Here is a 17,491-nt window from a genome sequence, read left to right as displayed (position 1 = left end):
TCCTACAACAAAATACCATAGACTAGGTAGCTGAACAACAGACACTTAGTTCTCACAGTTCTGGAGGCCGGGAAGTCCAAGATCAAGGTGCACGCAGATTTGGTTCCTGGTGAGAACTCTCTTCTTGGCTTGCAGATGGCTGCCTTCTCCCTATGTCTTCATGTGGTGGAGAAAGAAAGCTCTGGTCTTTTCCTGTTTTTACAAGGATACTATTACCATTATGGGGGCCCCACCCTTATCACCTCATCTAAAGCTAATTACCTCCCTAAGGCCCCACTTATAAGTACCATCACACTGGGAATTATGGCTTCACCATATGAATTTTTTTGGTGGGGACACAAACATTAAGTCCATAGCAACAATATATCAAGGGAATGAATTGTATCCACGTAAATACTGCTTCCATGTATTTGTGAAGACTGGAAGAGTTTTTAATTTGACAGTTGAGCTGCAGTTCCTGCTGAGTCTTAATGTACCAAACAGAAGTGGAGAAATTGTATTTTTAGAAATTGTATTTAATTTTTTACACTGTGATCATTTATGCAGAATCTGTGCGAGTTAGATTTAGGTCAATTAAAAACACAATTTTCTAAGGGAAAATAAAGAAGAAGAGAAATAATTCCAAGTCTCTAACTTAGAGGGTTATTGTTCAAATCAAATCAGAGTTTTGCAAATGATAATAGTTAGCCTGTGATTGGGGCATTTCAGTTCTCTGCCCTCAAAGGCAGGTTTTAATAAGTCACAGAAATAATAATCCCAAAGGTTTTCTAAAAGCAGGATAGAAAATTGCTATGTATTATATTAGGAAATGAAATATGCCTTTCCAATTGTTATCACCCTAAAACACACTTCAACAATCAATTAAGCAAAACCAGAAGAAAATTGTTTTCTCTTACTTTTATTTTCTTAACTTGTTGTCTTTGCCAGAAAACATAGATGTTAACTAATGTGTCCAGCAGCAAATGTCTGCATGTTTTAAGTATTCCCAAACTTCACTAATTGAGTAGCTTGAAAATAGTGCTTCATTTCTAGTTAAATATTAACTATTTTAACCTTTAACATTGGATCATCAGGAGAATATCAACCTCATATTTAAAGTAAATACTCCTGATTCATTAGAGGACTCCAGTCAGGTATTAAAGTAACTGCTTGCTCTAGACCAGTAGTCAGTAAACTATGGTCCCTGGGCCAGATTCAGCCTTTCATGCAATTTTTTTTCACAACCCAGAAGAATATTTTGTGACACATGAAAATTACATGAAATTCAAATTTCAGTGTCCATAAATAAAGTTTTATTGGAACAGACACACCCATTTATTTATGCATTGTCTCTGGGTGCTTTTGTGCTATAACACCAGAATCGAGTAGTTGTGACAGAGACTGTACGGCCCTGAAAGCCTAAAATAGTTACTATTTGATCATTTACAGAAAATGTTTGCTGACTCCTGCTCTAGACTTTTGTGCCTCCCTTTGTCCATACTTTGTGATCCTTTAAAACAGCACTAGAACACACACAACATGGGGCATCATGCAATGTGAAAGTAAAATTCATTAATTCATTTTACCGTTTTAGGGAAGAGATGATTACAGTTTATCTTGATGAGCGTTTTACTTAGCAACATAATGCTACAACACAGACACAGCAGAAGATCTTTTATCTATGCATCTTTAAAGTGATCATAGATTTCTAGGGGCCAGAATTATCTGAAGTGTTATCTCTGTTCCCTGTATGTGAGTAACATGTCCTTTAGCACAGAGGTCGACATCAACTCTCTTCAATTTATCTGTTTCCAGCATTTTAAAAACACAGTACCAATGAGCTCTTTCATTGTTATTTCATTTAATCCTTTCAACAACCCAAATAACTTTTTCTTATCAGTTTTAGTGATGAGGAAATGGGCCCCAAAAGGTGATGTTATTTGTTTAAGATTGCATAGCTAATCAGAGGTCACTCCAGGATCTACACCTTAATTCACCTAATATCAAAGCTTCGCCCAGAGTATTTTGTCTTATTGCGAAAGGAAGAATGTCATTAATATGAGCCAGAAATCTTTCCCCAACTCATTTTTTCTACCCCTAACTCTTCCTCACCCATCCAAATGGAGAACAATATCTATGCATTCATCCATCTTTCCATCCATCCATCCTCTCATTCACCATTAATTCAAACATCAAATGTTTATTGAGTACGTAGTCCATGCCAATCATCATACTAACTGCACGAGGCTTTAGGCATACAGCTGTGAACAGAAGAGACACGGTCCCTGTCCTCATAGAGGTTACAGTCCTTTCTTACCTACCAGAACCACATGGAGGATGAGTTTTATTTGCCCACAGATCTCTAGGGCCCAGGCATCCGTGTCACATGTGGAGCTGGATGTGTGCATAATTCAGTCTGCGCTTTCAGAAGTCACTTGAATTGGACTTCTTGGATATTTTGCTTTTATAAATAGTCTGAATAGTGGAATGAAGATGTTATAATTTAATTTTTAATTAGAGGATGAAAAATATACCAGACATCAGCTTTTTTTAAAAAAACTAAGTGTGACACTTTACATAAATATTTCCCTCAGAGCTACCAAACACGTGCCAAATTCTACTACCCACCACATATATATTTGCTTATCCATTTTTCTTGAGCCTATCCCAAAATATGTTTTGAGAGAACAGAAACTCGCAGGGGGTAAATAAAAGACTTGACCTCTAGGCTGAACAGACATACACACTGGTTGCGGGAGCCTCAGATTCTTTTCAAAGAACTTTGCTGGTAAAACTTGGAAATGCCGTGTGGCTGCTGGGAGAAGTTTTGTTTTGGTAGTAGTTACTGGTTAGGCTCTGTAAATTTTCCTTTCAGACGTCTGGCTGGTTCTCAAAAACTGCCTTTAAGAATTGTATTTTGTAAGTTAAGAGCAGAAGCTATTATTAGCTGTGTGTTTGTGGTTGAAACATGAGGTCAGATTTGGCAGCGAACACTTAAGGGTGTGCGAAGGGGAACCTCAACCCAGCATCCTGCTGCCACTTGGTGCCTTGGGGAGTAGCTTATTCCTGGGCACAGAAAGAATGACTTTGCCTTCCAATTTGTGGGAGTATGTGCTTTAATAATGAAATGCTGCCTTTGGGAGTTAGGAGTGACTTGTAGCAATTTTTTCCCAGAATTCAATGTCCTAAAGAGGATATATATACATGTATACACACACACACACATATATATATATATACATATACACACACACATATATATATGTATTCATAAATGCCTTATTAGTTCAGTGACCATGTTGGTCTTATTCATTATTGTACCCCCAGCTCCAAGTTCAGTGCTTGGCATAAATAATAAATATTTGTTGAATGAATGAATGTAAATGACAATACAGAGAAGGTTTAGAAAGATTAAGGACATATGCTAACTGGAAGAACAGAAGTTTGTAATCAGAGAACATTTGTAGGTTAAGCGCTCCGAAAAGATGCCAAATACCCAAGGTGAGGTGACCTTGGAGTAAATACAGAGTTTTCTGGACCAGAGGAAATTGAGGAACTATGAGGTTATGGGCTGCACTGATGCTGAAATCATTAAAGGTAATGGCAGAGAAGAAGGAGGTGGAGATAGACGAAAGTAGGCAAGTTCCCTCCTTTCCTAGCTCTCTTGGGATGAATCGACTAATTTTGTATAGAAGTGTAAAAATATAAGACCTGCAAGACCTGCTTTCCAACTTGTACACACACACTGTAGTGTCTGAGACATCTGAAATGATCACATGACAATAATAATAAACACTCATTGTAGGCAAATGACCAAAATTAGCCATGGTTGGGAGCTATGGAATGATAGCAAAACAGAAAATATTTATACACATCTGAAATATTTAAACAGGGAAAAAACAATTCTAGTTTTACCAAACTATCTTTATATCCATTTTGTTAAAAAGCCTCCATATTAGGGAAGAGGAGTTCATCTGTTCATTGCCTGCTTGCTTTGATGTAGCATATTTTTGTTGGCATTTTCAGGGGAGTTTTGGAGGAAATGGTTACCATTATTCCAGTTCACAGTGGTACCTAAAATTGCGTATGGTTAGAATTTCTTTATGCTCTCATAATCAGCTTGCTGCAGAGTAATAGTCTTGCTGCTGTTTGCACAGATGCAGAATATACAAAGAATATCGCTATTTTAAAAGGAAGCTTTTGTAAAAAGACTCGTAAGACTTTCAATAAGAAATCCTTTAAATCCTCAATGGTAGACAATAATGCAATTCCATTTTTACAGATTTACTTATATCTTTACTAAATCAGAAGATGATGTTAGGGGACAGTTGCTTTTCCATTTTAACAGTAGTATAACTTTCGCTCTAGATTTCAAATAATTGTCTGTGAAATAATTTTGTGATTTCTATTTCAGAAGCTTAGCCAAGACAGCAAAATCATAATATTTTCCCCTATGTCAAACATTTTAGGTGACAGTCGGATCCATCTAGTACATTTTGTTTTCCTCTAAAATCTCAAATATTACACGAGCCAGTCCTCTCAAAAGTTGTGGCTTAATAGACAATTGGATAGCGAAGTGATCTATTGCAGAGAAAATGGCTCATCTTTGTTTCATTTTTTTTCTCAAATTTACAGTGACATTCAGTACACTTTTATATCACGTTGTTAATGAAAGTTTACCTGTGGGTCTAAAAATAGAAACAAAAGACAGTGAGTTGACTGGAAAAGTAATCTTTAGAATTTGAATTTTGTGGAAATAGTAGCTTTGTTCTAAATGGTTGGAGTGACAGTGGTGATCTGACATTTTGTCCTAGGCTTTGTTTTTTTAATGCTTACCAGATTGAGAAGGTCTCTTTTAATTCTTGTTTGCTAAGAGTTTTTAAAATAATGGATGAGTGATGAATTTTATGGATTTTTTCCTGAATACAGTGAGATGCAGATATTTAATATATCTGCATCTCATTGTATTAATATATAATCTTTAATATATTAATATGGTATATTATATTTTTAGCTTTTTAAAAATTTTGAACCATCCTTGCATTATGGGTATACATGCCAGATTTTAAAAATTCTGCTATATTTTCTTTCAGACTTTGGCATCTATGTTCATTGTCAGGTAGGTCTACAATTTTGATTTTTCATACAGTCCCTATCAAATTGGTATAAAAAATATTCTAGCTTCATTCAGAGAATTGGGTAATTTTTCCCATTTTCTGAAGTTGTTTGAACAAACTACAAAACCATCTGGGCCTGATTGTCATTTTCAAGGGCACACTTCTAATTGCCAATTAAAATTTTTTAACATTTATTTGTTCTGATTCTTGTTTCTTCTTGAGCAATTTTCATAATTTATACATTTCTTTAAAATTATCCATTTTACCCACATTTTAAAATTTCTTTCATGATGTTTATATTATTCTTTCATGATTTAAAAGCTTTACTGTATTTAATTATTGTTTGTATTATTAATTTTATTATATTATTAATTATTAACATTTGTATTATTAATATTGTATATATGTGTGTTTTCTCTTGGTATATCTTACTTAAGATTTTCCATTTTATTTGTTTTTTTAGTAAGAAACGAACTTTTGGTTTTACATATCTTTCATTATATCTTGTTTTCTATTTCATCAATTTCTACTTTTCTCTTATAGTCTATTTTTTCCTGTAATTTTCTTTTATTTATTGTTGAAAGTGTACTGAGAATATATCATGGGTCAGGCACCATTGATATATCTGGCATACAGTTAGTACAAAACTTTAGGAGTTATTGGAAATTGTGTAGTTCCAGGTTTAATGACCCCTCTGCAATTTTGTCAACTAATGTCAAAGGTAGCATAGAACATGTTTCTGTGGCTTATAAATATTACGATTTTATCTGGACTTTTGATAAATTCTGTGTTTTGGTTCCATTGTCTACATTGAATATCTACTTTGAAAAACTTGGCAGAGAGCCATGGAGAAAATGTCAAATATTTTCTTGGAACAGTTAAAACTTTAATTCATAATATATTACAAGGCTAAGGTTTTACACTTGTGGCTGCTATATAATTTTTGGTAAATAATAGAGCAAAAAGATACCTTAATGATCTTTTAGATTAACAACTCCTTTGGTCAAGGGTCAAGGATGTTGATGTCCCTCAATCCCTTCTTTTGTAGATTAAGCAGTTGAAGTGCTCTTGGTTTTGTGACAGAGCAGGGTCCAGGCTACAACAGTTCTCCCCATTCCCAATTTTTTGATGGTTCTATTTCCTTTACCTTCTCCCCCCAACCCTGATGTTTGGTAACTATGGTTTTGAAGAGTGTTTTTGTTTCTTTGGTACATTGTGTCTATATATAATTGATTTATTCTGGTCATTTAAAATTTCTATAAGCATGTTCTTGCCAAAAACTTTTTTGGTCTCTGTACTTGAGAATAGAATTTTCTCCTTTAGTGAAATTAAAAGCAGTATATTAAAGTAGAGAGTGTGAGATGAAATATTAAGATTACTGAACTCAAGGGCATTTGGCATTTTTGAAAGTGCTACAGTTTAACCACCACAGCAATGTTACTTGTTTTTCATTGACAAGAAACACAAATGCTTTGTTTCCTTTGCCCCATGCCTTTCCTCTGAATTCACATTTCTTCTTGCTGGAAGAAAGCCTTTATTAATTCTTATTAGTGACTGCCTGTGAGTGTTAAACACTCCAAAAGTTTTATGTTTTATAATATAGTTATTCTGGCTTCAATGTGTCATGGTAGTTTATCTGGGAATAAAATTCTATATTAATAATTATCTCTCCTCATCACTTTAAAGGTGTTGTTCCAGGGTCTTCTACTAACTTTTGTTGCTGATAAGAAATCTGCTCTGAGTCTGATAGTCACTTCTTTTTAGGTTAAGCTACCATTTGTCTGTACTGTTTTTTTTTTTTTTGCGGTACGCGGGCCTCTCACTGTCGTGGCCTCTCCCGTTGCGGAGCACAGGCTCCGGACGCGCAGGCTCATTGGCCATGGCTCAGGGGCCCAGCCACTCCACGGCATGTGGGATCTTCCCGGCCCGGGGCACGAACCCGTGTCCCCTGCATCGGCAGGCGGACTCTCAACCACTGCGCCACCAGGGAAGCCCTGTACTGGTTTTTGAAAGTCATATTTTTCAGTTTTACTAAAATATGTCCAGGTGTGGGATTTATTTGTATTTGTGCTGCTGAATACTTACAGAGCGCTTTCAGCTGAGGATTTTCATTTTTCTTTGAAAATGGAAAGAAAACTTTTGTATATTTATGTACGAATGCTGCTCTTTAGTTGATCCAGCCTTCTTTTTGGAATCTCTAATAAGAGGTTCTAAATCTCTAATAAGCCTCGGAAGTTGGAGACTCTCAAACCATCTGCCCTGATTCTTAAATGGTCTTTCACAAGTTTTAATGTTTTTTTCTCCTTCTTCTGGCTTCTGGGCAAATTACTTGCTAGCAAAATATAATTTACTAATTTACTTTTCAGCTATTTCAGGTCTAAAGATTATCCCATCCTTTGAATTTTTAATTTTAAAAACTATATATTTTTCAAATTTTTAGTTGATTTCTTTTTATATTTACCTGTTCTTCCTCCCTTCTGCCTGATTATATGTCATAATTTCTTCTATTTTTGCAGATGTGATTTCATCTATTATTTTCCTGAACATTTAAAACTTACTTCTTTTAAAGTATTTGTCAAGCTATTTTATAAAATTAATTTCATCAGAGCGAACTCATATTCTGAATATTTATATTATTGGCTGTCTTTTTCAGTGTTATATTTCTTCACTTGTTTCATAATTTTGGTTCATAGGCTAATTTTGAGTGGAATTTTTTGTTTGTGTTTTTCTGGCTCTCTCTTGCTCATTTGTTCTTGTACTTTCATTCTCTTTACTCTGTCTCTCTCTGTTTTTTATGGGCATCTCTTTGTGTCTGGCATTTTGCAGTTGACTTCTACCTGGTCCCCCAGAACAGAACCACATTTAGTATGATGGTTTGAAACTCCTGTCCTGTAATGAAATTAGAAATAATGCAGAGCCAGTCTCCAAGCCAGTAGCAGCTTGGTTCAGATCTTGATCTAGGCAGACTGTGCTGATGCCACCTGCTTCCATTGGTCTTCAGCTTGATATAACCAAGGATTTCTCAGTAGGAAAACTTTTGACATTTTGGTCCAGGTGCTTCTTTGTTGTGGGGGACTGTCTTGTGCATTGTAGGATGTTTACCAGCATCCTTGGCCTCTACCCACTAGATACTCATTAGAAGCACTTCTTTCTCTCTAGTTAGGACAACCAAAAATGTTTCCAGACATTGACAAATGTTCTTTGGGGAACAAAGTAATATCCTCCTCCTTGATAACCAGTGGTATAACCTGTAAATCCTGGAATCAATTGGCAATAATTGATTTAACTTCCTTTAACAAGCAGAGTGTTCCAAATCCTGTCCAGCTTTACACCTAGAGCCCAGGTTCAGTGCTTAAGGGCCCAGCAGCCAGTAGGCTGTGACTTCACACTCACGGCTACTGGTTCCTGGGGATGTATATCTTAGTTTGTATTTTGCTGTTGTCTTTTGGTGTTTTTCTTTTATGTTTCACTTATCATAACTACGTATATGGAACAGAGGGGACACATTACAGCGTAAACTTAAAACTCTTTCTTACCCAGAAGTCATAGAAGAAGGTTTTACAAAAAATGTCTGAGATTTTTTTCATTGAGTTTTTTTTCTTGCTAGTTTAATTCCTTTAGATGCTTTTTTAAAATTACCTTCCTGCCCCAGCAATGATTTTATTTTGTCCTTTTTTTTTTTTTTGGCGTTTACAACAAAAGCTACTATAAACCTGCTTTATTTTTAGCCAAATCCTGTATTTGGAGTATTGCTCAGATTAACTGAAACCTCTAGACATTTTTTTAATGACTTGTACGACATCTCTCTATGACTTTATGTGTTATCTCTTTGGGACCGAGCATAGGCGTTGCATGTTGCAAATCAAGAAAATGAGGAGATTGTCCTACAAAGTAAGGAGTAGAGTAAAGGGAAGTGCTGCCTGTGGTTATAATGCAGAGGTACATTGAAGACTGTCAGGGAGAAGACGGCAGCGGGAGATTTAGACCTCGCTGGAAAATCTTCAGGAATGAAGCAAAATGTAGCCAAGCTGGAACCTACTCAGGCGCTGTCCCTCTATGTTAAAGTTAGTTAAGTCAATTCCAGCACCTATTTATAGTTAAGCCTTGGTTTTGATGTTGGACAGGGATAGGAGGGTGGGGGGGGGTACTTCTAGGAGGAAGTGGGGAGGCAAAGCCGCCGAAGCTGATATGCTGATCTGTTGTTTGGACCCTACCCTTCGTCGCACACAGATTTCTAGCCAAACATAATGAAAATTATTTTTATTAGAGGGCAGTAATCCATGTCAACGTTTTCACTACAAGCCAAGTGAAGACATCGATCCCTAAAGACTGAATAAACTATGGGACAAATCTCGCTGCTCTTTTTCACTGAGTCACCAGACACACGTTGTCATGGATACAACCTAAGGTTTAAATGTCTTTATAAATTATGCTTTTATATGTTAACAAAATGAAGTTAATAAGACAATCCTGCATTGCTGTTAAAGCATAGATTGTTTTTGAGCTGTAAAGAGCCTTAGAGACATAACTGATCCAACATTTCCATATTGTAGAGGAGAAAACCAAGATTTGAGAGCCCAAGGAACTTTCTTAAAGCTGCATAGTATCTTGGTTCCGGAACAGGGACTAGATCCTTTGTATTCCCCCTAATCCAGAGCTCTTGCTACTTCTGCCCAAAAGAGAAGCAATTTTAATTTTGGTCACTAGCCATAAATACTTTTCTGGTTGACTTATGTTCTCTGCTTTTAAAGTTGGAAATAGATTAAAGTTTATAGTTCTCATAAATTAGCTTCAGTTACTAAGGAGATTAGTGTATTATTAATCCCTCCTATTTAAGAAAATTCTTTACTAAAGCCCACCTTCCTTGAAAAGTGATATTATCCAAAGGATTAACCCTCCAGCTATGCACTCAAACACAGAGGACTGTGAGTAGGGATGGTCTGCATTTTGAGAATCTTTGTTTGCCTGGTAATCACATGAGCTTATTATAGAGAAGTAGAGGGGCTTACGATGACAATGCTTGTACTTCCACTTAGGTGTGTAGATGAAATGTCTTCTTCTTTGTATATGTAATTGCAGTTCACTCATAGCAATTTGCTTTTATGTTGGAATTTCAATAACATGGGTTGCGTGATGGCCATCTATTTATTTATCCATGGGACATAATATTGTGTATGAAGAAAGTATGTTATATAGGACAATCATTTTATATTTCTTTGCTTCCTCTTCTTTTTCTCTTTAGTGATTTCTACTGGTGGCACCATGTATGCTGTGCATATCAATTAACCATGCATGGGCCCACTACAATACACAATAATTCATTGGGTAAAGTGTTTTAGAGAATACATGATATTATAAATGTGGAGATGGTATAAACCCCCAGAATATAACAGCTATCAGTGAGTGTGCTTAGTCATAATTGTGTAGATTTCTACTTGTAAAGATGGAGTCATATGCTTTGGTAGAATCTCCAGTTTTGAAGGAAAGCTGATGTGCGACATAATCCATTTACGTGTGTCATAATGCTATATTAGTTTCCTATGGTGCTGTAACAAATGACCACAGACTTAGTGGCTTAAGACAGTTATTATCTTACAGTTCTGGAGGTCAGGTATCTGAAATGGGGATCAATGGGCTAAAACTACGGTGCTGGCAGCTCTGTGGCCAAAGCCTTTATAGCTCCCTACCCATTTGAGAGCCACGCTGTCCACTCAGAGGAATGTATTATTATGGCTAACACGTTAGACCGGCCCAGAGTTTCTCAACCTCAGCACTATTGACATTCTGGCCCAGATATTTCATTCTTGGTGATGGAGGACATCTAAATAGTACGATGTTTAGCAACATCTAAATAGTAGGATGTTTAGCAACATTCCTGGTCTCTCCTGCTAGATGCCAATAGTACCTCTTCCCCGGTTGTGACAACCAGAAAATGTCTCCAGATATTGCCAAAAGTCCCCTCGGGGGCAAAACTTCCCTGTCCCTCCTTAAGAACCACTGGACTAGGTAGGCATAGAAGGCTTGGGTTTGAATTCTGTTCTCCATACATTACTCTGCAACCTTGAGGGTGCCTCTTGAACCTGTTAAAATATTTTCATCCTTTTTAAAATAAGTAAAATGTTATTTAGGCTGCCTGAGCCTCAAAAGAGACAGTATAGATAAAACAAGTCTGTAAACTGTAGGTACTCTGCAAGAAGAAGTCAGCATTGTTTATATTTTATTTATGTTTAGCACTTGAACTTAAGTATAGCTGTCTCAGTACTGATACACTGTCTCATCATATTTGACTTATTTTAAAATTTTCTATTTATGGCACTTGGCTTATAGCTTGAAAAGGGTGTCTTAGGTATTTTTTTTTCTTGGCAATTGGTGCTTGTAGGAATGCAAAAATAAGTGGAACTGGGTCTTTTTAGTGGAGGACCATCTCTGAAATAACTGGAAGTTGCTTTGTGGCCTTCTTAGTACTTGCGGGGTGCAACCTACCCAAAGAACTTGCGAAGATGTTCTGTAAATTACTTTGATCTGTCTGGCAGTTATTCAGCATCTGTTCCTGCTAGGAACAGTGCTAGGTCCTGGGAGTAGAGAGGAGAATGAGTCAAGGTCATATCCCTCAGAGTACTTACAAGAGTAGTAGAAGAAAAGGCCTTGACACTATTGAAGAGTACTCAGAAGCGCTTAGAAAAGACTCAGGGGAATATAAAGAGAAGGTTGAGTTTGCAAAACAAACAGTGAGTTACAGGAAGGTCTGAGAAAGGTGCAGAATGAAAAAATGCATGGACCAGATCAACATTCACAGAAAGGGAGCATAGTATGGAGGAAAGAAATAGAAAAGGAGAAGGTGGGAGCATAGTCTCCCTGGGAAAGGTGGGTCCCCTTCTGGAAAGGGCAGTTCTCAGGAGGAGTCAACAGGGAGTTTTTAGCAGTCAGTGCACGCAGAGCTGAGAATGGGTTGACCAGGGCGAGGGAGCCCGGAAGTGGTACCACAGCATCTGCTATAGGCTCAGATGTCTCTCAGCCGTTTTTTCTAAGGAGGCGTTAAAATAATAATAAAAAATTTTTTTATTGAAGTATAATTGATTTACGGTGTCATATTTATTTCATGTGTACAGCACAGTGATTCAGTAGGGCCTTTTTAAGACATTTTTCCCCTAATTGACCCCCCAAGAAATTTCGGTAGTATAGTACAGATATGCTGTTTATTTATTTATGTAGTATATGTATACCTGTACTTTATATATAACAAAGAGTAAGTTTTCTTCTCCCTCCAAAATCAATTTTTACCCCCTTGGTGACGATGTTGCCCCACTGAGAATGCATGCACTAAACCCATCACTTACGAACTGTGTTCTTGTTCTTGGTTCCCCTGATTCATAAAGGCCTTAGCAACGATTTTGTGTTTCAGGGGCTGCCCTGAAAACAATCCCCTTATCAGCCCTTGAGGGAAAAGAATGGAATTGGAGAGTCTGAGAAGTACAGGCGCTGTGATTCTGCTTGTGTGCCTTGTGTCTGCCCAACAGGTCCTTGAGATAAGGGTTGGAGTGGAGTTGGCTATGTGGGCCATATAGAAGGTTCTGCCTGCCGAATTTGACATATAGGGAAGTGGGTGCTGCCAGCAAAGTTTCCTGCGCTCAAACGGACCATGTGTGCCCGTGGTACATGAGCCATGGGTGAGGGGCCATGATGCCCTTGCGACCCAAACCCTTCTGGTTTCTTGCCAAGTACTCCTGGCCTCATCTGGGGTATTAGAAACAGTCCCAACTAAAAATAAAAAGTACCATCTTATTTTCTCTTCTGCCATTTTTCTTCATGCCTGGAGCTCTCTCAGAAACCTGGGAGTCGGGGATGGAGGTGGATGGCAGGCAGGATTTAGCCCAGAGCTGTCATACACCAGCAACCATAGATTCTTCCTAAAAGTGTTATTCTATTTCCTCTTTTCCAAAGAATGGCACCCTGGCCATAAACTATAGTGCCAGAAGTGTTGATATGATGGGACTGATGCTCAAAAGCCTTTTAGTTTAATTATAGATAGTGAAATGCCAATTAAGAAGTGTAGGGAGGGCTCCCCTGGTGGCACAGTGGTGGAGAGTCCGCCTGCCGATGCAGGGGACACGGGTTCGTGCTCCAGTCCGGGAAGATCCCACATGCCGCGGAGCGGCTGGGCCCGTGAGCCATGGACGCTGAGCCTGCGCGTCCGGAGCCTGTGCTCCGCAGCGGGAGAGGCCGCAACAGTGAGAGGCCTTTTTCAAATTTATCCTTTATTATCCACTATAAGAAGCTCTGTTAGGGCTTCTAATAACTTTATGTGTTAGTTAGGATTTTGGTTGCTTTTAACCTAAGCTGACTGAACTAGCTAAAGGACATTTCGTAAAAGTATATAGGGGTACCTGTGGATCCCAAGAGCAGGGATATAGCCAGGTCTCAGGGAAAGGGTGGAACCTAAAATTAGAATTATACCTGTATTATTCTGGATACTCTCACCTCTGACATCTGCTTCATTCATTTTTCTCTGTTCACCATCCTTCTCAGATTCTTGGTACCAATGGTGGCCAAAAGGTAGCCTGCTGTCAGAGGTTAAGTCAGATGGGCCCAGCTGCCCCACAGAACCTGATAATAGCCCTTTAGCCTTGCAGTCCCTATTCCCAGATGCAGGAATACGATTGGCCTTGCTTAGGTGGAGTGAATGCTCCAATTTGGTCAGCTGTAACCAAGCAAATACGGCTGCAGGAGGCCAACTCCTGAAGTGGGAGTGAGGTACATAGGCAAGCAGACGTTAAGTCCCAGAGAAAATAACGGATTGTTGGCTCCTGAAGGTGTCTGCTTATAGGGAGTGATCACTGATTTTTTCACCTGGGGTAAACCATTCAATTTTAGGAAATTATGGGCATTTTGAATAATGGAAACTTTAGTATTTACACAATGTTCTTTCCTTGTTTTAAGCCTACAGCTGGTAGGCTTAGTTGGCTGGTACGTAACCAAGGAATAATAACTTGATTTGAGTTTAAGTTTTGGTTGCAGACTTCATTCTTAACTCTTAAACCAGAATTCTTATACATACCCACTATGGATCCAAAGGGAAACGAGTGAGAATGCAGAAGGATTACAAGCAAAGTTGAGTGGTGGTTACCAGGAGCTGGGGGTGGGGGAAATGGGGAGATGCTGGTCAAAGTGTACAAATTTCTACTTATAAGATTAATAAGTTCTGGGAATCAAATATCCATTGACTGCTAAATGGATAAATAAAATGTGATACATCTGCGAAATGGAATATTATAGGGCAATAAAAACCATAAATAATATGTGAAAGTCAACTGATCCATTAGGTACAGCAGGCACAGTGCCTGGGGCCCACAGTACTTCAGGGGCCCACAGAATGTTTTAATTTCTTTTGCTCAAAAGAAAAAACAATGTACTTTAAAAAAAATTATTAATTAATTAATTTATTTTTGGCTGTGCTGGGTCTTCGTTGCTGCGTGTGGGCTTTCCCTAGTTGCAGCGAGCGGGGTCTACTCTTCCTTGTGGTGCACAGGCTTCTCATTGTGGTGGCTTCTCTTGTTGTGGAGCATGGCCTCTAGGCACGTGGGCTTCAGTAGTTGTGGCGCGAGGGCTCAGTAGTTGTGGTGCACGGGCTTAGTTGCTCCGCGGCATGTGGGATTTTCCCGGACCAGGGCTGGAACCCGAGTCCCCTGCCTTGGCAGGCGGATTCTTAACCACTGCGCCACCAGGGAAGCCCGAAAATGTCTTAATGTATAATATTATTATACTCATTTTATACCAGTGTGGTCATAAAATATGTGTTATATATTTTTTTGTGGAGGAAGGGGCCGTGCAAGGCATCGTGCGCACTTGAATGTGGCAACTCAGTGACACAGGCCAGGTCTATCTTATTGCTCTGAAAACTCGACAAAACCTTCCTCTAAAACCGCACCAACAGTTTATCAACAGTGTAGGCAGCCTGTGCAGAGCAGCTCACCTGCACACACCTCTAGGTGAGGAGGAGCTCTGGAGTGGCCAGACACGGTTACTGGCAGGTTTTTCAGTTTGGTAATGCCCATCCTCCTATTGTAGGGCATCTTTGCCACTGTTGCTCCCATTTCCTGAGTCGCTGTTATGAACGAAGCACTTTACATTCCTGTCGCTGATCCTCACGATGTCCTGGAAAGATAACTTGCGTTGTCCTGAGTACAGCAGGTGCAGTCGTGCCCTTCCCCATGTCCTCTGTAGCCATCTGGTATTACCCGCAGCTACAGTTTGTAGCTTGTACAGTTTGCATGCTGACGGGTTCTCACTGCAAGGGCCTGCCACTATCATCTTCGTCATCTCCTCCTCTGTTTTTCCTCCTCCTTCGTTTTTTTTTTTTTTTTTTTTTTTTGCGGTACTCGGGCCTCTCACTGTTGTGGCCTCTCCTGTTGCGGAGCACAGGCTCCGGACGCGCACGCTCAGCGGCCATGGCTCACGGGCCCAGCCGCTCCGCGCCATGTGGGATCTTCCCGGACACAAACCCGTGTCCCCTGCATCGGCAGGCGGACTCTCAACCACTGCGCCACCAGGGCAGCACCCCCCTCCTTCTTGAAATCTGCTGGGGGGCTTCCTTTAGCATCCCTCGAGCTTGTTTTGTTGCATGTGGACGCAACCTGGACGTGCCAAGGGGGAACTGACCCTCCACAGGGCATCCCTCAATCAGTGGTGTATAGAAGTAAGTAGAAAAATGCTACAGTCTTCCCCTTTGTAGGAGGTTATTCTCAGATGTGTTCTTTGTGGGTTTTCAGAGTGTCTCCGACAAGATTGAGCCCCACCAGTCTGTAGCAGGGACCCACGTGTTGATGCACCTTTCATGATGCACCTGGCTTTTCTGCCTTTTCTACCTTACTCTCCCCACTCCCTCCCTAGGGCTTCTTGAGATCACCTCCCATATATACTATCTGCCTCCCCATTTTCTCCAGAGTCTTCTTTTGGTGGAACTCAAATTAAGATAACAAGTTTGTAAATGCAAAAACTAAGGTTTGGGAGAAATTGGGGAACTTGCCCTAGGCCCATTGGCTATAAATAGTGAAGACAGGTTTGCAGCCCAGGTCTACCTGGTCACAGGGCATTTTGTCTTCCAGCCATTACCATGACTACTATTAAAGACCAGGAGTTTCTTTCTTTATTATGATGGAATCTGCCACTCATGATGCCGCATAGATATCCAGCTGTGACCTAGATGAGCAAAAACCGCATAGATGAAAGCACAGGAAATCATGATGTCTCACAACCAGACTTGTCTAGCTCTGAAGACTGGGTTCCTTCTCCTAGGACCCCGCGCTTGTCCTGGGTGTTTATGATGGTGGTCATGATGATGGTAATGTTGATGATGGTGGCGGCAGCTTTGGTGGTCACGGTCTACTAGCGTATCAGTGTCCAGTGTACCGTAGCCATGTTCTCATATTTAATACATTTCACAATTCAATTTTATAGAAAAGAAAAATAACTTCTCTTTATATTCTGAACACTGAAATGTACCAGAAGCATCGCTTTCTCATTTATATTACTGTTCCGTTACTTACATTTATTTATATTGCAGGAAGGGTATCATTTCAGTCATTCTACTCACACAGCCCTGCCACCTTTGCTTGATAGTCCATTACTTTCTCTAGAGTTTTAGCTGTGAAATATCACTTCATAAAACTGAAATTTATTTATGAAATGGTAGTAAATGGGAGATTAATGAAAACCAGGCTTATCTATCTTTTTCCAGTGAGGAGGACAAAACATCTCTAAATAATAGTCTGTTTTATACACAAAATATGATTTCATACAGCTTGCAGATTTAGTTATTGAATTAGTGTTTTTGAAGTAAATACCCTAAGAAGAACCAAAATGTGATTATTTTCCCTTATTTTTCATTGTAGCCTGTAGTGTCGGTTGTGCTGTTAAGCTTTTGTACTGGTTCACTCAAAACTTCGTTGAAAGAAGCCAGAAGATTAGAAGTTATTTATTAGCCCAGCTTCGGGGCTACGATTAAACATAAATTTAAGGTAGAATATAAGGTCATTGTGACAAGTATACTTTCATACCTCATTTAACAGTAACCAAGCAGCCAGCAATAAGAACTAGATTACATTCCTTCATAGCTATTTTTAAAATATATATATTTACGAAGGAAGATGGAGATTTTAAAACCCTGAACATAACCTCAAATTGTCAGTTACTTTGCCTTTAATTCTCATTTTCTTAGCTTCATGAATTTTTCCTCTGGGCAACTCAAACATCACCTGACCTGTCTCTGAACACTACCGGTGGGAATATCCTGCTTGCTTTTATTTAAACAGAGTGTGGAACCATCTATTGTGCTGTAATCACCACCAGTGGTCCTCCTTTTATATCCACTCATTTCCAGATCTGACTTTTTCAGGGAA

This window comes from Neophocaena asiaeorientalis, unplaced genomic scaffold, assembly GCF_003031525.2.
Source record: "Neophocaena asiaeorientalis asiaeorientalis breed wild unplaced genomic scaffold, Neophocaena_asiaeorientalis_V1.1 scaffold295, whole genome shotgun sequence".
NCBI classification, from domain to species: Eukaryota; Metazoa; Chordata; class Mammalia; order Artiodactyla; family Phocoenidae; genus Neophocaena; species Neophocaena asiaeorientalis.
The sequence above is the reverse complement of the archived record's forward strand: the minus strand, read 5'-3'. Positions refer to the sequence as shown.